Raw genomic sequence first — 24,990 nt, 5'->3', positions numbered from 1 at the left:
AAAAGCCCACTCATCTACGGATGAGAAAATCATTTGATCACCTCAGTTAAGCGTTGCCTTATTTAACTTAATAGGGGGGGAGAGAGATTGGAGACGCACTATTGAAAGGGCAAGCCCTTCACTGCCTCCCACCCAAATAAAAAAGCCAATTGGCCTTGTACTACAAGAGCCGGTCGAACTCCTTCTCCCTGTTTCCCACCTATCATCCAAAAATGCGGAGGAATATCAACTTAGTGTTATTCTTATTATAGTGTATTTCACATTTGTTCAGTCAAACTTAGCCAGAGTTCCAACGCCCTACTTAAAATTCAACTAGAAAGTTACCTACCAAGTACTAATTAACATTATAAAGTCAGAGCCTACAGCTCCAGGCTTTTCAGTTAGTTGTTTACTAAGATAAGAAAGGTCACTCTTAGCCAGATACAGTTTACCATAAGAAAAGTTAAGGAATCCCACGAAAGCAGGTTTTTTTCTTTAGTCCTAGATTCCAGGCAGAACTATTGAGCATAGATAATTTTTCCCCCCTCAGGCCAGCTTTTTCTTTTTTTTTAAATTTTGTTAATAAAAGGGAGGAGATGTAGTCTCCCCTCCCCCAGCCTGAAACCTGCTTGCTCAGGGGTGGAGCTTCCTGCTCATTCGGTCTGCCACGCCCACTGCTGGAACCTGCGGAGCCACACACGTGCACCTTTCTACTGGACCAGAGATTATTCGGCGGGAATCGGGTCCCCTCCCCCTTCCTTCATAACTAGTGTCACAACATAAAATTTGAGCCTTGATCAGAGTAACTGTCTTGGCTACATTCTTTTCTCTCGTCACCTAGCCCCTCTTCTCTTCCAGGTTTCCAAAATGCCTTTCCAGGCTAGAACCCAGGTTGTGGTCTGCTGGCCGGACACAACACATCCCCAAGGATGTCAGGACTGGAACTCAAGCAGGTCAGGAAGCAGGAGCTGATACAGAGGCCATGGAGGGATGTTCTTTACTGGCTTACTTCCCCTGGCTTGCTCAGCCTGCTCTCTTATAGAACCCAAGACTACCAGCCCAGAGATGGTCCCACCCACAAGGGGCCTTTCCCCCTTGATCACTAATTGAGAAAATGCCTTACAGTTGTATCTCATGGAGGCATTTCCTCAACTGAAACTCCTTTCTCTGTGATAACTCCAGCTGTGTCAAGTTGACACAAAACTAGCCAGTACACAGAGGTGTTCAGTTCAGCAGTTTTTAAAATAATGCTCAGCAATTCTGTTTTCCAAAGTAAATTATCCCTTCACTTAAGCAAGCTCTAGCCAGCTGTTTCCAGTCATCAGGAGGTAACGTGTAGATTAATCTCAAGTATAGCCATAGTGAAAGGAGAGGGAGGCCCATTTGGGCACATGCAGCTTCTAATTCCTTAAACTGTTTAAAAGGTGTAGGTTGATGAACTCTGGCAAGATTGTCCTGTGGATCCTGCTCCTTGAATACAGGGGACTGTAAATGGAATCCTTGTATATCGTATCCCTGGTCTAGAGGACCCTGCAATCCTGCCTGCATTCAGACATATTTTTTTTAATTGAGGGCAAGAGCAACTCCACCCCACCCCGTCTCCATCTTAGGGTGCATCAATGCCACTAAGGGATCCTATCTCTTCATAGGTGGATCTAGACCTGCTATAATGCTAGGTGTGATATCCTCCTCCATCTTTCCTTCTGTCTGTAACTTCCCTAGAATTTTTCCATAAAATGGGTAAGATTTTGTATGGGCTGTTGAAATTGCTCCTCTCTTCATACTTATCCTTATGTCTGCAAACAAACAAACAAAAAACCTCAAAAAACCAAAAACCACCACCAACAACAAAAAGTATTTGCTTCTTATTTTAAGTATTCACGTTCCCTCTCTTCAGACACACCAGAAGAGGCCATCAGATTCTACTATAGATGGTTGTAAGCCACCATGTGGTTACTGGAAATTGAACTGAGGACCTCTATAAGAGTAGTCAGCACTCTTAACTGATGAGCCATCTTTCCAGCCCCTGATTTTAATGTATCTTTTTGTTTGATAAAAGACAATGATACAGACAGGATTTACAAACAGCAAGTTCACTTTCAGGATAAGAAAGGTGCATGCTTTTGTGTGTGTGTATCTGTGTGTGCATGTGTGCGGTTGTGTGTCCCATTAGGAAATTACATAGGAGATTATAGTTAATTGTATATATAATTAAAATGCAATTATCTGAAACTATATCATATCGTGAGCATAGTTTCAGATAATTACATTTTAAAAGAAGACAAGAAAGCTTTTTCAAATGAAGATGGTCATAAAGGACGAAGTTGTCATCAATTAAACAGCTAAACAAAGACTACGTGTAGAAAGTAAAGTCATTTCATCGGATAAGCCTTACTTTCCAAGAAACTCCTGCCACATCTGAGTGGGAGGATGTTAATGTTTCTAGTGGACCAGCCCTCACTGGAGTATAACTCTTATTGTAGGAAAAACGATTATAAAAATATGGAACTCAATAGTTATAGACTAAGGAAGTGTTATTTTGAAATACATTGAACATGAAGAATATTATTTGTAAGAAATAAGGGAGAATCCAAAGAATTCCACAATGTTCAAGAGCATAGCATCGCTCCCTAGCACCAAAAGTAAAGTAAAAGAAGTGTCTCTGTAACTGTAACAACCCTGACTGTCCTGGAATTTGCTGTGTAGACCTGACTGGTCTTGACTCACAGAGATTCACTTGCCTCTGCCTCCCAAGCATACCACCATGCCTTTTTTAAGATGAGTTTTTATAAATTAAGTTTATCTTTCATTTTATTTAAAAGGTTTTTAATTTCTAATTATGTATACATGTGTGTGCATGTCTGTGTGGTGATATGTGCAATACCTCTAGACTCTAGAAGAAGCCATCAGATCTCCTGGAGTTACAGGTAATCACGAGTTACCTGATGTTAGGGGTTGGAAACACCTCTGCAAGAGCAACAAACGCTCTTAACGTTTAAGTCTCCACTTCCGTCCCAATTGCATTTTTTTTTAATTTCAAAGGAAACTAACTTATTTCTAGTTATAAATCTTCATAGTAAGTAAAAAACACCTTTTAAAAAATGCTGTAGAATTTTTCTTCAGGGTGAGTGTGAACAGTACATAGAGAAATCAGCAATATTAAGTCATGTTGTACTGCGTTGTTGAATGCTGAGAGGTGAACTCAAAATCTTGCTCCACCTAAGAACCACAGCTCTGGGATACTTTTTATGGTATAATAAGCACAGGTACAGAGAATAAGAGACTTCAGCTCAGCCCTGAAGAGAAAAACTCCCCTTTTATGGTCCATGGTTCAGGGATCATTGTGAAACAGGGGCAGGAAAGACTATTAAAAAAAAAAAAAGACAAACAAAACAACCCCCCCCCCCAAAGTTAGAGAATGACAACAAGAATTATTGTCTTCTGGATACAGTAGGATAACTGCACATATGAACTCACAGCATGTACAAAACCCATGTGATATGGGTTTTCCTGTTGCTGTGATAGAACACCATGACTAAGGCAATGTATAGGAGAAAGGGTTTAGCTTAGTGTCTTGTGCTCTACTGCTGTGAAGAGACATCATGACCAAGGTAATCCTTATAAAGGAACACATTTAATTTGGGGGCTTGCCTAACACCATTAGTCCTTTATCATGGCAGAGAGCATGGTGGAACACATGGTGCTGGAGAAGAAGCTGAGAATTTACATTCTGATCCACAAGCAGAGAGAGATGGGAGGAAGCATGGGCCTTTGAAACCTCAAATCTTACCCCTAGTGACACACTTCTCCCTATAAGGCCACACCTCCTAATTCTCAGACGGTTCCATTCCCTGGTGACTATGTAGATATTTGGAGTTCCAGGGCAGCCTGGTCTACAGAGGGAGTTCCAGGACAACAGGGTTATTCAGAGAAAACTTATTTTGAAACAACAACAAAACAGCAAATGAATGATAGGTAGATGAATAAATAAATAAAGATGCAAAAACCCTATAATGGTTCTGCTTCATTCAATTGGGTCTTCTAAAAGAGTAGTATGAGCCATTTCTCCAACTCCTGATTTACTCATTTTAAAGTGAGAATTTGGGGTTGTTTAATTTGCTGCTGAGCACTCTGAATTCCTTTCTGATATCCTTATATGTTGAGGGTAGTGACCAAATGAATAGTTTGTGTTTTTCTTCCATTCTTCAGCCTTTCTCAACCAAAGATTTCCTGTATTGTAAAGAAGACTCTTAGTTTGACATAAAAATTTGTCTCTTTTTGATTTTGTTGTCTCTGCTTGTGAGGTCTTATAAAATTAGTTGGCAAGACCTATATTTTGAAGTGTTTCCACTGTTTTCTTCTAGTACTCCCATAGCTTCAGGTCTTCCATTTAATTTTTAGATCTGTATCATAACTCTTTGTATCTGGTGACAGATAGGAATCTAGTTTTATACTTTTGCTTGTCACCATATGGAATTGGTTTTTCTTAAATGGAGAAAATTTAAATGTGTTTTAAAAGCTCTTCGGTTGGCTCTTCTTGGACTTCCTGAAAGACACTGTCTACTGAGACTGCTATACTGGAGTAAGAACAATAGATAGTATGTATTAAGGTTGTGGCCTGAAAGCTGTATCACAAGGTATGGAAGGACTCCTGCTCCTCTTTGCTCTTTCATCTCTTCCATGTGGGTTTCACACTAACTAATCTCAGCCCTCATACTCCTTTCTGATCCCCAGCACAATAGGAAAGGATATGAGACCCAACTACTTGGTACCACACGAGCTCCAGGCTCCTCTGAAAGCTTTGCTAAATATCTTCTTAAATGGTTTTAACATGTTGTGTGTGTGTGTGTGTACACACAAGCATGCCACATTGCATATATGGAAATCAGAAGACAATTTGTAGATGATTTTTTTAACTCCTTCCACCTTATGGGTCCTAGGGATCAAACTCAGGTTGTTACCATTAGCAGCAAGTGCCTTGCTAAGCCATCTTGCTGATCCATTTGATGAATTTATTCTTGGGTGATTTTTCCCTCCTTTAATAATTTTAAATAAGTCATCTTTCTATCTTCTTGCTTTTTTATTTCTGAGGAGAAATTAGCTATTAATCTCATTGAAATTCCTCACTGTTTTTCTAAGAAGGTAATTGCTTCTTCTCTTTTGCTGCTTTTACATTTCTCTCTCTCTACTTGCCATTTGGGGTTTGATTGTAATGCGTCTTTGTAGCCCTTTGAGGTAATCCTATTTGGAGTTTGTTGAAATTCTTGGATGTGAATATTCATGAGTTTTGTCAAATTTGAAAAGTTTTCAACATTAGTTCTTCAAAGTATCATGTCTGCTTCATCTAATTCCTCCTTCAGAGTCTCTCATGAAAAATGTCAGGTCACCTCACACTAGCCACAAGCAAAGCCATTTCTTTTCATATCTTCTGCTTTTTTTTTCAAGGATTTTCTGTCAAGAGATAGGAACATAGAGTCTCCTAGTCTTACTGCAAAGGTTTCTCATAGAGCAACTCAGACTTTTGTAGAGAGTTGATTTAAAAAATTCATTGTAAATGGAGTCCTACCTCTCCTACAACTGAAGAACACCATCTTTCAATTAATAAAAAAAATTCAAATTGTTAGCAGTCAATCCTGCTTTGTTCATCTGAGACAAAATAAGCCCTCAAAACAAATTGTAGAAACTTTAAGAAGTGAATGGAAAGAACAGAAAACAAAGAGAAAAGCAGGGAGCCAGCCATGCTGTATAAGACAGTGGTAGCTCTTCTCATCGGAAAATGACTGAATAGAAACTCATCATTCAGCTGAAGCTCTAGCTGGGTAGTGTCAGGTGAACAATTATGTTCAGATACTTGGATACAATGAGGGCACATTCACTCATCTAGTAAGTATGTAACAGACTCTTGGTGTGAAGCCATGCCTGTGAAAGAAATTGTCTCTGAACATTTTCTTACAAGAGAGAAGTAGCAGTTCTCAAGACAGGCACAACTGATCTTCTGTATACTCCAAAGACAATGGATTATTTTCTTATTCTTGCTATCACATATATCTTCAAAGATACTGAGTTTAACAATGTGATGATGATAATGAAGGTGATGGTTTTATCATTCCACAGTTCTATAGCTCAAGATGTGGGTTCGAGTCCCCAAGACTCTTAAGTCTTTTAGTTATAACTGAGTGTTGTCTGTACATGTTTCATCAGGAGAATCCTTTTTCTTCTCTTCCCAGCTTCCAGGTTTCATCTCTTCCTTCAGTTAGCCCTTTTTCACCATTTTCAAAGCCAGCAATGAAAGACCAGTTCCTTCTCACTTCTCTCTAAACCACCTGCCAGTGAATTATTTTGGATAATATCAGGGAGAGGTTCTCCATCCTTATTGAAACATGTGATTATATTGGGCTGACCTGGGTAAATCCAGGCAATGTCTCTGTGGTGATATGAGTGAGAAATGTCCCACCTTAGTCTCTGGTACTTTGAAGACTTGGTTTCTAGTTGGCAGAGCTGTTTGCAGATGTGGTCCTCCATTGCAAGAAGTGTCACAAGGTCACCTTTGAGACTTCGTAGACTCACCCTACTTCCAGATCTCTGCTTGCTGCTTGCAGTTGGGGTGGGATTTCTCAGCTTCCTGCTCTTGCAGCCATGCCTGAGGCCTGACTTCTAGCCTCCCACCATCTTGGCTTCTTAACCCTCTGGAACCCAAAGCTAAATTAAACTCTCTTCCTGGTTCTGTGACCTTAACATACATATAAAGTCATGCATGGCAACTCCTCACAGGTTCTAACAATTCAGACATGAGGCTCTTTGGAAGGGACTTTACAATATGCAACACAGGAAATTATGTTTTTTCCATTGTCCTTCTTCCTAGATTGATGTCTTGTTAGAATTTGAAAATTCTGTTTCCCAAGAAATTTTAGGAAGGTCAAGTAATATATATTACAACGCAGCCTGAAAAGTGTCCGATTTCCGGTCAGACAACTGCACTTTAAGAAAATGTAACATAGGCCTCAATGCAGACATCTGGAAGACAGGAATTCTAATTAATGAAAGGGCAGAAATTTAACAGAACACCTGTTTTGTCTGCTTGCTGGAACTATATTCTTAAGAGAAACATTTTTTTCCCTGAGGGTGGACTCAGCAGCACCACACCTGGTTGCTGCCACGCCCCCTCCACCCACCTCGATCCCTCCCCTCGAGGCACAGGTGTTTTTATCCTTTATCATTTTTGGCCATCAGCGGGTTTTTTTCATAGCAGATTATCCTGATGTCATTATGCGTGTCGTTTTGTTTTTTTTTTTTTCTTGGAAGGTTGAGGAATTCTCAGGCAAAAGTTGAAGTAGCTAGAAGTGCAACTAACTCTTACTTGAAGACAGTGCTTTTCCGGGTCAGACCACTCTTGGACTATTCCTACAGGTTTCTTGGGTGTCCTGTCCTCCTCAGGAACACAGAAGCTTTGTATTTCTCCGCCCAGATAGATCCACCTGACTCCCGGGCTGGATTCACCCTAATTTTGTCAAGGTTTAGCTTGTTTTCCAGTTTACTCCAGTACATCTCTCATTTAAGCGACCTCAATCTTCTAGCTATCCACAAAGTTGACTTCCAGTCGCTCAGTAAGTAGCAAGCGTCAGGAGAAGGAGATGCCGGTATCTAAGAGGGTTCTCACTGACCTACTGAGCATTCGTATCCTATTTCTCTGCAGCACCAGCCGGTCTGTGGATCCGCTCGGGGACAATTCCATTCACTAACCTCCATAACGCCTCTGTACTCTGTGGCTCTGAGCTCCATAAAGACTGGCTCTGAACTAAATAAAGATGAGCACAGAGAAGGATATTTAGGAAGGTAGTTCTCGGTCAGTAAAGAGTTTTATACGAGTTCGTGAAGGTAATTTCAAGAATGTTGACTTACTAGCAAAAACTGCCTTCTCTGAGGCTCGAACTCAGGACCTTCAGATTATGAGACTGACGCGCTGCCTACTGCGCTAAGAAGGCTACGAGGCCTCAGCTCTCTCACTGTCTTATAGTAAGGATTCGCATTCACTATCTTCCATTTGACCTTGCTTTGCCTTCAGACTGCAAATTCTTGCATTTTGAGGTGTTTGTTTTGGGACGGGGAAATTTCCACACAGGCATTTTTGAAGAGCTTCACAAGTCTTGAAACTAAGATTTAGGGATGCCTAGTCTCTGGTACTACTTTCAGTCTTACCTTTTTTATTTTACTCCATGGTTGTATATTTTTTTTCCTCTCCTGAGTCAACCCTATCTTGTTGGAACAGTGTCTATCATTGAATAATTAAAGGTATAAACAGTTCACACCAGTCTTGGGAGTCTGCAGGACAGGTGATGCAAATTTGCAGGTCCAGTCATGTTGCTTTGGACATTATCCTCAAAATGCCACAATTGGCACATTATATTAGCACATTATATTAATATCAGTACATTTTATTGATATTAACACATGATATTGATATTGTGTTTCCTGTTTGTTTTGTTCCTTCTTTTCCACGTCTATGACCTCTGAACCTATTAAGGATCTTATTGACATTATTTCTCTCAACCTATTTTTTTCATAAGCCTATATATCATTATTCCTATCTTACTGATAAAGCCAAGGCTCAGTAGCACTAATCACACAGTGATGATTGATAAAGCCAGACAACAAACAAATCAGGGCTCAGCTTTCTTTTTTTTCTTTGAAAATTTCATACAGGTTGTCCTAACTAGGGTTATCATTGCTGTGATGAAACACCATGACCAAAGCAACTTTGGAGGAAAAGGTTAGTTTGACTTACACTTTCACATCACGGTTCATCATCAAAGGAAGTCAGGATAGAAACTCAAAGTAGGGCAGAAACCTGAAGGCAGGAGCTGATGCAGAGCCCATGGAGTGTTGCTTACTAGCTTGGGCCCTGTGCTTTGCTCAGCCTGCTTTCTTAAAGAACCCCAGACCATCTGCACTGGGGTGACTCCCCTCACCCCAACACACACAATATGGGCTGGGCCCTCCCCAAATGATCACTAATTAAGAAAATGCCCTAGACGCTTGCCTACATCCAGAAATTGTGTAAGCATTTCTCAGCGGAGGCTCCTTCTTCTCCAAAGACTCATACTCTGCTTCATCCTCCTGCAGACTGTCTCAATATTCAAGTGTCAAGGGAGTAGAGGAGGTGCAGAGCTCAGAGGAGTTCCACACCTGTTTCTCACCCAAGCAGGGTTCTGGTTTAATACTGAAACATGGTCATGTTCTCTGAGCATAGCTAGCATCACTGGTAGCGGCTTTGTTTAAGATCTGTGGAATGACAAGGCCAGCCCAATAACCTACATACTGAGCTACAGGACAGCCAAGATTGAGAGAGATCTCAGACAAAAATAAAACAAGTAAAAAAGATTTTCAGAACGATGAATGCTAGCCAGGTAATTTAGAAATATTGAAGAAGAGCACAGTTTCAAAAAAAAAATAAGTGGACAGAGACAGGGTCTGAAAAACCCTTATCTAAGAAAGAAATGTCACTAGGGAAGAGGAGAAGGGCATTGCCCTCCGAGTGACTGATGGGAACAGACATTAGCCAGTGCCTTCCATGGAGCTGTAAGTGCCTGGGGAATGAGGCTTGAGGACCCTGGCTTATGAGGCTGTCTGTCTGCTAAGAATGGGAAAGAATGGTTGTATGGACTCATGGAATTAATAGAGCATGTCTCCTTTTATGAGTCATATTCCACACTTGAGAGGAGTTGAGTCAATTGCATGAGATGGGATGGGGAAAGACACAGATGGTAAGGGCAGGGGCAGGTACCTGCAGAAACTCCTGAAGGCAGCCATCCCTTAGGAACCCAAGAACCTCTGCAGCATGCTGACTGTGCTCTATATAAGTGAGCTAAGTCACGTGGCTGGTGATTAACCCAGAGTCTCACACAGTTTCTTTGAACAGAGACAGATGTTATAATTTAAAACCACATTGTAGAGGTGGTTGAGAGCACACACTTGCAAAGGAACGGAGTTTGGTTCCCAGCACCTAGTCAGGGCAATCCAATATCTTCTTCTGGCCACCTTAGGCATTTGCACTCACATGTTCTCAAGTACACATAGCATCTACAGAAATTTAAATGAGCAAAATAATATATACAGATATTAAAATATATTGCTTATATAATATAGATATATAAAATATGTCAAAAAAGCAAACAAAATTTGTGTGTGTGTGAATATGTGTATCCAAAAGATAGTAATTTTCTAAATGACACTTGCATACTTAGGTTTAGAATTCTTTAGGGACTCAGTAAAAAAAAAAAAAAAAAAATTAGTATTTTGTCAGAAAGCCAGACTTCAGCCTGTGAATATAAGGTGGAAAATAGCTTGGAAATTGAGTCAAGAGGTGCCATTGATGAAGTATGCCTGTGACAACCTTTGTTTTATTTATATTCACAAACTCTGCTCAGGGAGCTTAGGAAAAGTATTCTTTCAGATTGCCTGAGTGTGGGTCAGGTATTCAGAAGGAAGACGAGCAGGAAATCATCTGGGAAGAGGGTGGGTAAGAGAGCCAGACTTGTAACTCTGCTCATCAGATAAACTCTCACTTAGGAAAATGCAAGCCATTCTTTAGATCCAAGTTTGATCTTTAAAATTTAAACAGAAGGAAAAAAGAAGAGCTGGTGTGGTGGGCTGTGTTTGTAGTCCTGACTGTAGACAGGCAGAGCCAGGACGGTGCCTGGGGTTCCTTGGACTAGTCTAGCCTAGTCAGCATGTTACAGGCCAAAGGAATACTGTCCCCAAACAAAAATCAAAACACCCAATGGTGGCTTAAGAAGGACATGTTGTTCCCTGGTCTTTACACAGGAGCAGACATGTACACATGTGTATATATAAACTGTTTATTTTAATTTTTTTTTTTTGAGACAGGGTTTCTTTTTATAGCCCTGGCTGTCCTGAAGTCCCCTCTGTAGACCAGGCTGACCTCAAACTCACAGAAATTTGCTTGCTTCTTCCTACCAAGTGCTGGGATTAACAGCATGTACCACCTCCACCCAGCTTTTATTTATATTTTAATATAAAAGATATGTATGTATGTATGTATGTATGTATGTATGTATGTATGACTTTTATTTGCTTTTTTAACCAGCAAATATACCCTACTTGAAGATACTTACCAGAGGACAATGCCCATGGAAGTCTAGGGCTATAACAGGAGTCCAGACCTTAGTAGGCCCCCAGTCCTTAGCACAACAGACTCCATGGTGGAAGTACCATTCAGGACAAAAACTCAACATGTAGACAGCACTGCCTGCTAAAACAAAAACAAAGACCTAGTCAATCAAAGTCCATACTTCTGGAAAAGGCTCTAAAACTTTGCCCTTGGCTTTTGTAGTTCTGCTTCTGGCTGTTTGTGTTAACTGAAGTACGTCAACCCATGGCATGGTTTTTGTGCTTAAAGGCTCACCATGTGAAAGGTTCGGTGCTACATTTGGATCCTGAAATTCAGCGTGGTCACTGCCGGCTAATGAAGACTTGGCTGAAATTCATATCCAAGAAGTCTTCTGTGGTGAATACTCCACGACACAGATTGGAGAGTTCCGGAAGGACATAAAGAGCAGGATGCCGGCACTCATCTCTTCCCTCTCATTCTAGGTCAGTGAATGAGATTTCCATTTCCCCATATCACCCAAAGAGTTAACTACCCTGCTGAAATATAATCAAGCTCGCTGTGCCCAAGTCCGCTGTGCACACTCGGCAGAGGCTCACTAGTTTGGATAATCCAGTCGGAGACGCAATTCATGGGGCATATAGGACGAGGATTTCCGAGGTTAACTTCAGAGAAGGTTTTGTAAGGTCCTCTTCAGCTGCGCGCTCACGGGTTTTCTAACCTTGGACGGTTACTGAATCAATATCCCTGACAGTGTGAAATGACCCGGCAGAGCTTGTGGACCGGCTGTCGGAGACAGCTTGGCTGTAAAAGCAGTTTTGAGTTTAGTGTGGTGCGGTGGCTTGTGACGTTTCTAGGAGCTGTGCGTGACGTTTCACGCGTCGCGCCTTTTTCGAATCCTCCTTTGTTCGGTCTACTTGGTGGTTGTCACCACAGCAAGACCACCCGTTAGGGGACTGGAGCTCAGAGGGTCCCTGGAGAACAGGACCAACGGTGTCTTTTCATCAAAGAACGGCAGAACAGCGTCTTTTCACCAAAGAACAAACGACTGGGAGGTGGAGGCAGATGCTCTGCGTTGGTCTCAGTTACAGACTCGGAAGTTGAGGGCGACTTCGGAGTCACAGATTTGGTTGTCACCAAAGTTCCTTGTCTCAGCGACGAGGGGCTGCCTTAGACGTCAGGATGAGGAGACTTCAAGCTGGCTCATTCTATCCTGGTAGAAGGGAAATCCAGGCATCGGGTCCTGCAGTGGTCAGCGCTGGCTCCGTCCGACTCCGTGCGAATCGCCTTGGGTTTGTCCCTTTTGTCGCCGAGGCTCTGGAGATGCTCAGACCGTAAGTGCCAGACGTAAGTATTTCTTGGGTGACCTGAAAATACTCATTTCAGAATCTCAAGTTTTTTATTCCTTCGCTACTTCATTAAAGGAGGACGGAATGAGCGTTGGACAACCCCACTGTGTTACCCAAATGTTTTTGGCGGGAGGATTCCGAAATTCAGTAAAAATAGGAAAGGTTATCAAATTGTCACTTAGAGGCAACGAGGAGAACTGTGCAACAGGCGAACTCCGTCGTGGCTAGAGAGCGTCTTGTCTCTATGACTACTGAGCCAGTAGACTGTGCTGTGACCAGTATCTCTGGGTTCCACAAACTGGTCAGGAATCATTGCAACGAGATATTTGTTACTCTCTTACAGAATTTTCTTTCTGCTCAGAGAAACTTTCTAGTTAGAACAACGCGTGGTTCATAAAATTTTCCAGCTTCAAGAAATCTTGAAAATAGAAGTAAAGAAAGGCAAGAAAAATGAAAATTCTTTTAAAAAAAGATTTATGTATTTATTTTACATATATGAGTACATTGTAGCTGTCTTCAGACACACCCGAAAAGGGCGTCAGATTCCATTACAGATGGTTGAGATGATGTGGTTGCTGGGAACTGAACTCAGGGCCTCTGGAAGAGCAGTTGGTGCTCTTAAAAACTGAGCCATCTCTCCAGCCCAAAATGAGCATTCTTATTTATTTATTTATTTATTTATTAGATATTTTCTTTATATCATTTCAAATGCTATCCTGAAAGTTCCCTATACCCTCCCTCCGCCCTGCTCCCCTATCCACCTACTCCTGCTTCTTGGCCCTGGCATTCCTTTGTACTGGGGCATATAAAGTTTGCAATACCAAGGGGCCTCTCTTCCCATTGATGGCCGACTAGGCCATCTTCTGCTACATATGCAGCTAGAGATACAAGCTCTGTGGGTACTGGTTAGTTCATATTGTTGTTCCACCTATAGGGTTGCAGACCCCTTCAGCTCCTTGGGTGCTTTCTCTAGCTTCTTTATTGGAGGCCCTGTGTTCCATCTTATAGATGACTGTGAGCATCCACTTCTGTATTTGCCAGGCACTGGCATAGCCTCATACGAGACAGCTATAACAGGGTCCCTTCAGCAAAATCTTTTTGGGAAAAAAAAATCAACTGACAAGTACATGTTGTATATCTATAGGGCTAGATAGAAAGCTGTCCTTCAGTTGGTCGGTAAGTTCAGTTGGTTAGAGGGTGGTGCTAATAATGCCAAGGTCTCGGGATATGATCCCTGCCAGTACGGGCCATATGTGATTTGCTTTTAATCTGCTACAAACCCCAAACAGAACTATGTAAATTTGCTGTACAACAAAAACCAGTTTACTTCTCAGGGGCATTTAATGAAGGAGGCACCCATTTCGTATACGGAACAGCATCAAGAATGATGCTTACATTCTTACCCTCAAGTCCAGTCTTAGAACAGTGCTGAGGTCTGCAGCTTTCCCCAGGTAACTTAAAACCTGGGAGAGTGTAGCTTCAGAAAAGGGTGAACAGGGTCAGTGTCTGAAGAACCATTATCTAAGAAAGAAACGTCGCTAGTGGGAGGGCATTTTCCTTAAAGTGACTGATGGGTACAGACATTAGCAGGTGGCTTCCATGAAACTTTATGTGACAGGTAGGGGTGGGGTGACAACCGGACCCTAGTTTATGAATCTATCTGCTAAGAATAGGACAGAATGGTTGTATGGACTCCTGGAATTAAGAGAGCATGTCTCCTTTTATGAGTCACATCCCACAGTTGAGAGGAGTCGAGTCAATTGCTTGAGATGGGATGGGGAAAGACACAGATGGTAAGGGCAGGGGCAGGGACCTGCAGAAGCTCCTGAAGGCAGCCAGCCCTTAGGAACCCAAGAGCCTCTGCAGCACTCTGGTGGGCTCTATATAAGTGAGCTAAGTCACATAGCTGGTGATTAACCCAGAGTCTCATGAAGTTTCTTTGAACAGAGACAGATGTTATAATTGTACAACTATGTTGTAGTGATGGCTAAGAGCACACACTTTTCATTAAGAGGAACACAGTCGGTTCCCAGCGCCCAATCAGGCAGCTCAGAAACACCTGTGACTCTAGCTCCAAGGAATGGGATGTTCTCTTCTGGCCTCCTTAGGCATTTGTATTCATGTGCATGAACACACACATAACATACTTTTAAAATTTTAAGCCCAAGATAAAAAGGTATAAATATATTTTCACTATATTGTATACATGTGTGCACATTTAGGAGGATAGCCGGTCCCTATTGGTGGTTTAGGTTTCTTATTTTTGTTTTTGTTTTGGGATATTAGTATCTCTTTGGCCTGTGACTTTCTGAATAGCCCCCATCTGTGCCTCTCAAGAGTAAGGATTACAAGCACAGCCCAGCATACTTTGTATTTTTTAAAAATTATTTTATTTTTAATTCTGGGGATCAAACTCTCCTTCTCTTGAAGAAATTAACTATCCTGCTAAACTGTCATAATTAAGCTCACTTTCCTTGAGAGCTGCACTTTGGCAGAGGCTCAGTAGTTTAGATAATCGAGTCTGATACGCAATTCAAGGGGCTTGTGAGACAAGGATTTCCTGAGAAAACCTCCCTTGAACACACACAGGTTTTCTAACCTTGGTGAATTACTGGATCAATAGCGGGGACAGGGAATTGGTGAAATCAAAACCCCAGCAGAGCTCTTGGACTGGCAGTCGGGGAACCTAGGGTCTTGATAGCCTGGCGGTAAAAGCAGTTTTAGTGCAGAGGCTTGTGACGTTTCAAGGAGCGGTGTCACGCCCCACGCATCGCGCTTTTAAAGATCCTCCTTTGTTCGTGTCTACTTTTGTGGTTGTTGCCACAGTAAGATCACCAGTTAGGGGACTGGAGCTCTGAGGGTCCCTGGAGAAAAGAACCAAAAGTGCCTTTTCACCAAAAGATCCCTGAAGAACAAACGACTATACAGGTAGGCTGATGTGCTACCTTGGCCTCTTCAGTTACAGACTTGGAAATTACAGGAAACTTCGGAGTCACAGATATTCGTTGTCACCAAGATTGGGCGACCCGAAAATATTCACTTCAGAATCCCAAGTTCCCAACTCCTTCGCGACTTCACTAAAGAAAGACCGAATGACTCGAAGGGCATCCCTGTCGCCTCTTCCGGTTTCCACTGAGGCAGATAAAAAACGCCACGAAGCCCCGGGATCCCCAAAACTTCTGGAACAGCTACAGTTTAAGCTGAGAGGAGCTTGGCATCACTGAGACCCAGGACAGGCGTGGATGAGCCGAGAGGACTCGTCCTTGAGACGTACTAGGGCGCGCTGGTCCTCCACTCTTTTCAACACGCAGTGACTCCACGGACCGCGATAGTGTTCGGAGAGACCACCTCCCCCTGGCCCGGAGCAACGCAGATCTTCTGGGAACAAATACCCTGCCTCTCCTGAGCCACTAGTCTAGAATCCCCGCCACTACCTAGCAGTCCAGTAGAGAGACTTGATCTGGAGGCGGCCTGCCACCCTCCGCGTTATCTAAATGGTTTTGGCGAATGTATTCTGAAATTGATTAAAATTGGCAAGACTTCAAATAGTCACTTGTGGGTAAGAGGGAGAAGTGGGTGGCAGAACTCCGTCGCGGCCAGAGGACTGCTAGCAGTTTGTGCGTCGACCCAGACCGAGTTGATGAATGAGTGAGTGCAAGGAGACATTTGTTGCTCTCGTACGGATTTTTTTTTTCTGCTGCTAAAAACTTTCTGCTTCGAATAAGGTGGTTTGTAAGTTTTTACATCTTTAAAAAAAATCTTAAAATTTCGAAAAACAAGACGAAACTCTTAGTTGTCAACGTTGTCATCAAATATCTGTAGAGGTCGTAGAAGCAACTCTCATGTCTGGCCGGTTAGCTCAGTTGGTTAGAGCGTGGTGCTAATAACGCCAAGGTCGCGGGTTCGATCCCCGTACGGGCCACACATATTTTAGCTACTATGCTTTGCCTTCAAAATAAAAGATGAAGCGAATGTGGCATAGATCTACTCTGTATAGCTGTGTAAGGCATACCAACCTTGACTGTGTTTCCTTTTGATTGCTCTGTGCTGTCTAGCTGCATTCTTATTTTGTGGTTTAGTGTCCTGAAAGCACAATTCATAGTTCGTTGAGAACCACAAGGAATCAATCTGGAAGCAGTGGGAAACAGCAGTGAGTACCTGGGTCTTTCTCCTTGCCACGTTTCCACAGTGTGCCTCCTCTCCAGTCACACTCACTTCACACAGACTTCCTGCAAAGCTGTGTGCATTAGAAGGCTGGGTAATGCTACCAGGAAACCCCAGTCCTGGCCTCTGCCTGTGCCTTCATTTCTGTTTTCTGCCTTCTGTTAATCTAGAGACACTGAACGGAGGAATGTCGGGTTCAGAACCCCAAGTCCTTCATTAATGTCCAGCTGCTTAGTGGGGTCCAAAGGATCTTCCAGCCGAGATCTTTCCGAACAGTTTTCTGAACCTGAGTTTTGTGCCTCCCAGCATTCCCAGGGAGCCTAGCAGAGGTCTGTGTTTTGGCATTTACAACGATCCATTTAGTGAGCTTCTCCGTTACATTATAGAAGGCAAATATCAAGGCGATGTAATGTTAAGTCAGATGTTTCAGACATTTCTCCGAAGTTTAGTTAAAGTGCTGTGGATTGAATTGGGGCTTTATATGCTAAGCAAGAACCATGCCACTAACCTACTACATTCCAGCTCTTATATAAAGTCTGGGATTCATCTAAACACGCCCCTGTGGACCGAGTGAGCAGGTTCACTTAAAACTGCCCTTTGTTGTGTTTTATAAAAATAAAAAGAAGCTATGCATATGTGTGGTGGCACAGAAGAGGTCCTGACCCAGTGTCTGGAGAGTGAAAGAACAAATTGAGACAAACTTTTATCAAATGCACAGACTTAGGAGTACATGAGGTGGGTATGAGAAACGGGCAAGCGAGTGTGTGCTGAAGGGGGCAAAAGTGTAAGACTTTTTTTTAAGTCTCCAATTTCCAAAATTGGAAAAGCAGATTGTCAGGCTTTCAGTGGAAACATGCTCTGAAAATAACTGGCATCGATGCTAAGCGAGCACTCTACCATTTGAGCTAACCTCCCGACATAATGGGAAATTTTTTGTACAGTCTTTTATGCTTGAGTCTTCACTTAGCATTACTCAGGTACCTGGTATAGCTAGGACTCAGGAAAGCATAACAGTGAAACCAAGGAGCTGAGATTGTTTTGACTCCTCAGAAGTGTAGGGAATGAGCTGAGACTCTGAAAACACAAGAGAAAGTGAGAAAAACAGTACTGTTTCCGCCCGGTTTCGAACCGGGGACCTCTCGCGTGTGAGGCGAGCGTGATAACCACTACACTACGGAAACCCTCTGACCCTTCAGTTTTATCCGTTACTAACCAAGATAGAGTAAATTTGCTAAAATCTTATCTGTGAGAACTACAATGCAAACAAACCAAAGATTAAAAAGCCACACTGGACAGGCAACATCCTGTACAGGGAAGGAAGGATTAAAAGTTGTGACTTCCACGGAGTGAAAAAGGGAAAGAGCTCAGCGAAGGGAGAAGCTTGTTGTAGGAGTAAAGACTCATCAGTGCATCTCAGGGAAATCTCTAATGAGTCAAACCCAGAGAAGGGAGGAGGATAGAAGAGTCTGATCAACTGGAGACACTTCGAGGAGAAGGTTGTAGATACCAGAGAGCTTTTGAGCGACGATCCGCAAGTGACTCAAATAATCACAGCATCATGTTAAGGGAAGATGCTCAATTTGTCACAGCGCTTAGAAATGGAACATTGAGACTAGTAGGGAGGGGGCCAGGTTCCACTCAGGCTGAATGGAGTTTTTGTCCTCACGATGTTGGCGGCTGCAGTGCCGCGTAGCTCCCTGTCGGTGAAACGAAGGAAAAACTCCTACTATGGCGTAGAATGGGTAAAAGATGGACAAAGATGGGGAAAATTCCAGAATGGCGGACAGAGCTCAGTTTAAGGGGGAAGAGGGGGGGCCCAAAGATGGTCTCACAGAAAAGGTTCGGACTCAACGTTTGTAAACACAAGCATTCTTTAAATGTGCCTATGGGAGCCCCGACCCGACCGGACCTCCACCCTGTGGGAACCAGTGCCAACCCGGATCCACAAGTTCTTTCCCACTGTCCCTCTGATTCTTTCCTCATTCCTTTGTGTCACCCAGCAAGCTACAGGACCCCTCTTTACCAGGAACCCCACGGCCACCACACTTGCCAAGGATCCAGAGTGGGCGACAGCAACCAAAGAACAGGACACGCACCCAATAAAGACAGGAACAGATAACTTCACCAAGAAACACCTCAAGTATCATAACTTCTCTGCCAGATGGACAGGCAAGACAATATGCCTTCCCGAGAAGCCAGTAACCCTATTGAAACAGGCCTTGAGAAATGCAATATATACAAAAAGCATAAGACAAGGGCTTTAAAATAGTAATTATGTATGTGTTTAAGGGCCTTAACCTTAAAAAAGATAAGAAAAATGCCTAACTGAAAACTGTAAAAACACAAACAATTGAATGAATGTGGTAGTTTGAAAGGAAGTGGTCTCTATAAGCTCATAATGCATTCTTTGAAAGGATTAGGACGTGTGTCCTTGTTGGAGCTGATGTGGCCTTATTGAAGGAACTGTGTCACTGAAAGTGGGCTTTGAGGTTTCAGAAGCACAAGCCAGGCCTAATGGCACACACTCTCTGCTTGCTCCTTTGCTAATCCAAAAAATAGAACTCTCAGCCTCTCCAGCACCATGTCTGACTGAGTGCTGCCATGCTTCCCCCATCCTGGTAAAGAACTAAACCTCTGAGCTGCAACCCTTCTCCCACTAAATGCTTTCCTTTATAAGAGTTACCATGGTCATGGTGCTTCTTTACAGCAATAGAAACCCTGAGACAATGCGATAAGAACAGCATCTCAAGACAGGAAAGCAGAAATAGAATCACTAAAGAAAACCTAAACGGAACTAAACTGGACATAAAAAATTTGGATGTCAAACAAAACCTCAAAGGTAACCCTCATCAACAGATTACAAGACAATTGAGAGAAATTTAAAACAAAAAACATTAGAGGGAAAACTTCACTCTGATGAGGCCACATCCAAATAGACACAGGAAACAAATAATCCCAGAACAGTAAGTAAAACAAAAGAGAGGGGAAAACCTCACACCACAACAACAGATAATCAGAAATTATTGATAACAGGCTAACAGATTAGAAAACAGAATCCATCTTTCTACTGAACGTAAGAAATAAATTTCGTCATCAAGGATAGACAGCATCTCATGGTAAAAGGATGAAACCAAGAAAGAAACCTCCTTTTAAAATGAATGGAAATACAAATACAACATACACAGACACACTGGACACAAGGAAGGTGGTTCTAAGAGTCAAGTTCATAACACTAATCATTTATTACACACACACACACACACACACACACACACACACACACACACACACAGAGTGATCTCACAGCAGTAACTTAGTGACACCTGAAAGCTCTAGAACAACAAGAAGGAATAACAGCCTGAGAGAGAAAACAGCAAGAAATAACCAAACTCCAGAATGAAGTCAATGAAATAGAAACAAGCAAATACACATACAGAAATAATACAAAGAGTTAGTAGAATGAGCTGGTTCTTTGAGAAAATCAGTAAGATTGGCAATATTTTAGCAAAATGAATTAAAAGACAGTGAGATGATCCATAATAACAAAAGCTGAAGTGAAAATGGGAACATTACAACAGAGACTGAGGGAACTCAGAGAATCACAAGGACACACCTTGAAAATCTCTATCCCATCAGATTGGGACACCAATAAGAAATGGATGAAAAGTTTGGTAGATATGTATCATCTACCAAAGTTAATCCAAGATCAAATAAGCAATTTAAACATACCCATAGCCTCTACTAAAAATAAATCCCTCCCCACCAAAAAAAAAAAAAAAAAAAAAAAAAAAAAAAAAAAAAAGCAAGCCCTGGCCCAGTTGGATTCAGAGCAGAATTCTACCAAACCTTCAAAGAAGAGTAAACAACATTCCTCAAACTATTTCAAAAAGTAAATAACACTGAAAGTAATTACTGAAGTAACACTAATTCCTTTTACAAAGCTAGTATTATCCCAATGCCAAAACCATGCAAAGACCCAACAAAAAATTTACAGATCAATATCATTTATGGACATAGACAGAAAATTCTCAATAAAAGGCTTGCAAATTGAATCCAAGAACATATACAGGTTATGTACCATGGATCAAAGTTGACTTCATTCCAGAGATGCAAGGGTGGTTCAATATATGTAGATCAGTAAATATAATGCACCACATAGATGGACTATTAAGGACAAGAAATACCTTCATTGATTAGGTGCAGAAAATCCAGCACCCTTTCATGATAAAAGTCCTGAAGAAACTAGGGATGCAAAACACACCCTTCAATACACTTCAATTTACAGCAAGCCACAGCCAACATTAACCTAAATAGAAACTTCAAGCTTTTCCACTAATATCAGGGACAAAATAAGAATGCCCCCTCTTTCCATATCTATTCAATGTATTATTTGAAGTCTTAACAAGAACATAAAACTGAAGCAGATTAAAAGGATATGAATAGGAAAAATCAACATATCTTTATGTGTAGATGACATGATTTTATACAGAAAAGACCTTAAAGACTGCATCAGGATGCATATAGCTGATAAACAGTTTCAGTCACTGTTGAATACAAAATTAACATAAAAAAACAGCAGCTCTCCTACAAACAAATGACAAATGGAGAAAGAAATCAGGGGAACAATACTTTTCACAATATCCTCAAAGAAAATATTCTGGAATAACTCTAAGAAGGTGAAAATGTGTAAATAAAAACTTTAAGATATTGAATAAATAAGCTGAAAAAGACACTAGAAGATGGAAAGGCCTCCCATGCTCATGGATTGGTAGGATTAATATTGTGAAAATGGGCATCTTGCCAAAAGCAATTTGCAGATTTAATGCAATACCCATCAAAATTCCAACACAATTCTTCATAGAAATTGAAAAAAATCTTTTAAGTTTATATGGAAATTAAAACAAAACTAAACAAAACAAAAACCAACCTCAGGATAGCTAAAATAATGCTAAACTAGAACTGCTAAAAATATGACCACCCAGATATTAAGTTGTATTATGAAGTCATGGTAATAAAAACAGTGTGGTGTCCACACAAAACCAGATGGGTTGATCAATGGAATTGAAATGAAGATTCATGCGTAAGCTCACACACCTATGCACAACTGATTGCTAACAGAGAAGTCAAAAACACAAATGGAGAAAAGACAGAATTTCCAACAAATGGTGCTTGACAAACTGGACAGGTGCATATACAAGAATAAAAATAGATCTACATCTATCACCATCCACAAAACTTAACTCCTGATACCCAGAATCTGGTAGATTACAGAGTAGGGAATAGGTTTGAATTCATTGTCTCAGGAAAGGACTTTCAGAACAGGACACTGACAGCAAGGCAGTAAGAGTAATAAAACAAAACCTTGTGAAGCTGAAAACCTCTGTACAGCAAAGGGCACCGTCATTTGGCAAAACAGCAGGCTACAGGATGGGGGATGTTGTTTATGATTATACATCGCACAGTGCATTAGTATGTACAATTTATGAGGAACTAAACAAAGCTGGAACAAAAACTGGACATCAAGAAAACAACCCTATTTTAAAGTGACATGAAACTAAACAGAAGGTTCTCAAAAAATGAAAGACACTGTGGAGAGCTTTTGGGGCCGCTTGGCAGGAATCTGACATTGGCCAAGGACAGGAAATGTGCTTCAGGCAGGAATCTGACTTTGGGCTAGGATAGGGAAGTAGGCTCAGATATCTTGGTCATCCTGATAAGCCCTTAGAAACAGTGATCAAGGGTGTGGTCGTGGGACTTTCTTTATTGCTTTGCTTGTTCCTTGACTAGTTGTGTTTATTGTTTTGCTTATTCCTCAACCTAGAGCTGTCCTTACTACTTGCATGTAATTAAAATGGTATAAAAGCAGTTTGGGAAAAAAATAAACCTACCTTAGCCTCAGAACTGGCTGGGGTCATGCTACAATTTTCTTTATTGTCTTTTTTTTTTTTTTTAATCCTCACTCCTGCACTGGAGAACCTGTTGACTAACTGAGCTGGCTTGGTCAAGACACAATTTGCAAATCCAAACTACTTTGAGATTTTGTCTTACTTGAGTCAGAATGGCCAAGATCAATAAAGCAAATGGTAGTGAGATTGTGGGTAACACTCATTGTTAGTGGGAGTCCAAATTTGTACAGCCACTATGGAAATTGGAAACTGGGAATAGATCTACTTCAAAATCTAGTTAAAACTGACATGGTGTGGTACATGCCTCAATTCCAGAAATTGGGAGGCAGAGGCAGGACAAGCTCTGTGAGTTTGAGGCCAGTCTGGTGGTCTACTTAGTGAGTTCCAGGGCAGCAAAGGCTGTACACAGAGACCCTGTCTCAAACAAACAGGCCAATAAGATCCATTTGTACCACTCTGGGGTATATACTCAAAGAACTCTGTATCTTACAACAGAATACCAGTTCATTTATGTTCATAGGTGGTTTATTCATAATATTTAGAAATTAGAAACAGCCTAGATGCCTATTAACTAATGAATGAATTTGAAAATGTAAAAATTTTATTTATTTATTTATTTATTTATTTATTTATTTATAGCTGAATATTATTCATCTCTTAAGAGAAATGATATTCTGACATTTGTAGTTAAATGGATGGAGGTAGAAAAACTAATATCGAGTGAGGTAACCCAGATGTAAAAGACTAATATTACATGCTATCTTTTATGTGGATTTTGCTTTTAAGCTTTTGATATGTGAGCTACGATCTGAAAAAACGCAGAGATTAGCTACCCAGTAAAGAACTAGGGTGGAGGAGAGGATCCCCCAAAGAAGGGGAAACAGAAGATAGTAGCTATGGAGGGACAAAGAGGGAACTAAACTAGAGTTAAATGGGTACTTGGATGGAAGACAAGGAAAAAGGAGGGAACACGGTGAGGGACAATTAAGGACTTATCCACATCTGCCCTTTCCAGATGCAACAGCGGCTCAGGTAGATTGAGTGTATTTCTCAGGGTCCCAGAGCTGGAAAGTGTCAAGGCCTGAACTGGGAAGCAGAGGTTGAATATCAAATACTGCCCCAACTCCCCTGTTTCTGCCTGGTCTGCGCAGTAACTCACTCGTTAACACTCCAGATACCCAATCTCCCAACCGCCACAGCCTTGAGTTTAGACTGGGCTCCTGGTAATGGTCTCCTGTACCAGAGCTGGGTTCTATCCCCCTAGAACTCCGCCAGGGTGATTTCAGACCAAGTTGGCATTTAGGTCCAGGCTGTAGGAGGAAATTCTCCTTCGGAAAAAGCAACCGTATGCTCTTGCCACTGCAGCTTCTAAAGGCAACAGAGCAAGTTGTCACAATGTCAGCAGGGCATTCTAGGGTATGTGTTTCAGCACTTCACCTAGCAGAAAAGTGCGCAAATGAGCCGTGTATCCAGACACTGCTGTTTCTTCCTTATATAGGTTGAAAGATTCCTCACCTGAGGTGCGGAGGTACAGGCAAACCTGCAGAATGTATCTGTGAACTCGAACTCGGGAGCAGCTTCCTGGTCTCCGGGACTGCATGGCTGATGAGTCCGAAAATGCAGAAGCGAGGTTCTCACAGACTGCTCAAAAGCCTTTCAGGATCAGAGCATCTATGCCAGGTTCTAACACAGTGGTTCTCAACCTGTGGGTCGCGACTCCTGAGGGGTGAGGGTATCGAACGACCCTTTCACGGGAATTGCCTAAGACAACAGGAAAACACAGATATTTGCATACGATTCATAACTAGCAAAATTGCAGCTATGAATTGGCAATGAATATAAATTTGTGGTTGTGGGTCAGCACAGCATGAGGAACTGTATTAAAAGGTTGCAACATTAGTGTGATGGCTTGTATGGCCCAGGGAGTGGCACTATTAGAAGTAAGCTAGCCTCGATTAAATGTTGTCATTTATAAGTGTTGCTTTGGTCGTGGTGTCTGTTCACAGCAGTAAGACCCTAACTAAGATAGATAATTAGGAAGGCTGAGAACTACTGTTCTACAAAAAAAGTGACGAGTTGAAGTGGACATGGAAAAATGTGGAGAGCCAACAAATTCCTGGTGGCAGTGGACCGGTGTGCCTTCCTTTGGGTTGTTTGTTTGTTTGTTTTTGTTTTTCCTAGAAAGAGCATGGGGAATGTGCTCCTGCAGGTCTAGTCAAGAGACATGGTGAAAAGATCTAGCAGGCCGGGGCATGACAAACATGGTGCCAACAGCTTTTGCCTTTTGTCCTTTGCTTTTTGTCTCCCCCTTGATAAAACGTTAGATTACATTTCCAAAGCTAACCCCCAAGATCTAGTCCTTTATGTGCTGATTCGTTCTTGTGCCGGAACACCAAGGTCCAACTATCAAAGCATCAAGGTCAAAATTTATTTTTTTGAACTAACTGATTAAAAATATCCAATCAGA

At 41.7% G+C, this 24,990-nt stretch overlaps 2 long non-coding RNA genes and 3 other non-coding genes across 6 annotated transcripts in view; 2 read left to right on the top strand and 3 right to left on the bottom strand.

The window, feature by feature from the left end:
• The window catches only part of 4930586N03Rik (RIKEN cDNA 4930586N03 gene), a 72,275-nt gene extending 60,373 nt beyond the window's left edge, over window positions 1–11,902 (bottom strand). Inside the window, exons 1-2 of the long non-coding RNA NR_131052.1 lie at window positions 11,402–11,902; window positions 11,112–11,248 (exon numbers count right to left, since the gene is read on the bottom strand). This is a non-coding gene — a long non-coding RNA (RIKEN cDNA 4930586N03 gene). The remainder of the gene's footprint in view (window positions 1–11,111; window positions 11,249–11,401) is intronic.
• n-TMcat12 lies at window positions 7,889–7,961 on the bottom strand. Its single transcript has one exon. It is a non-coding gene; the product is annotated as a tRNA-Met (tRNA).
• Window positions 11,903–12,019: 117 nt separating the features above from the next.
• The window catches only part of 4930557F10Rik (RIKEN cDNA 4930557F10 gene), a 37,204-nt gene continuing 24,233 nt past the window's right edge, over window positions 12,020–24,990 (top strand). Inside the window, exon 1 of one of the 2 annotated variants that reach the window (NR_126444.1) lies at window positions 12,020–12,438. This is a non-coding gene — a long non-coding RNA (RIKEN cDNA 4930557F10 gene). Of the gene's footprint in view, window positions 12,452–24,990 lie in introns of both variants that reach the window. The other variant, NR_126443.1, reaches the window with a different exon arrangement.
• n-TIaat9 lies at window positions 16,302–16,375 on the top strand. The gene has a single exon. It is a non-coding gene; the product is annotated as a tRNA-Ile (tRNA).
• On the bottom strand, window positions 17,726–17,798 carry n-TVcac11. The gene has a single exon. It is a non-coding gene; the product is annotated as a tRNA-Val (tRNA).

Source organism: Mus musculus, chromosome 13 (assembly GCF_000001635.26).
Source record: "Mus musculus strain C57BL/6J chromosome 13, GRCm38.p6 C57BL/6J".
NCBI classification, from domain to species: domain Eukaryota; kingdom Metazoa; phylum Chordata; class Mammalia; order Rodentia; family Muridae; genus Mus; species Mus musculus.
This window is presented reverse-complemented; position numbering and strand designations above follow the sequence as displayed.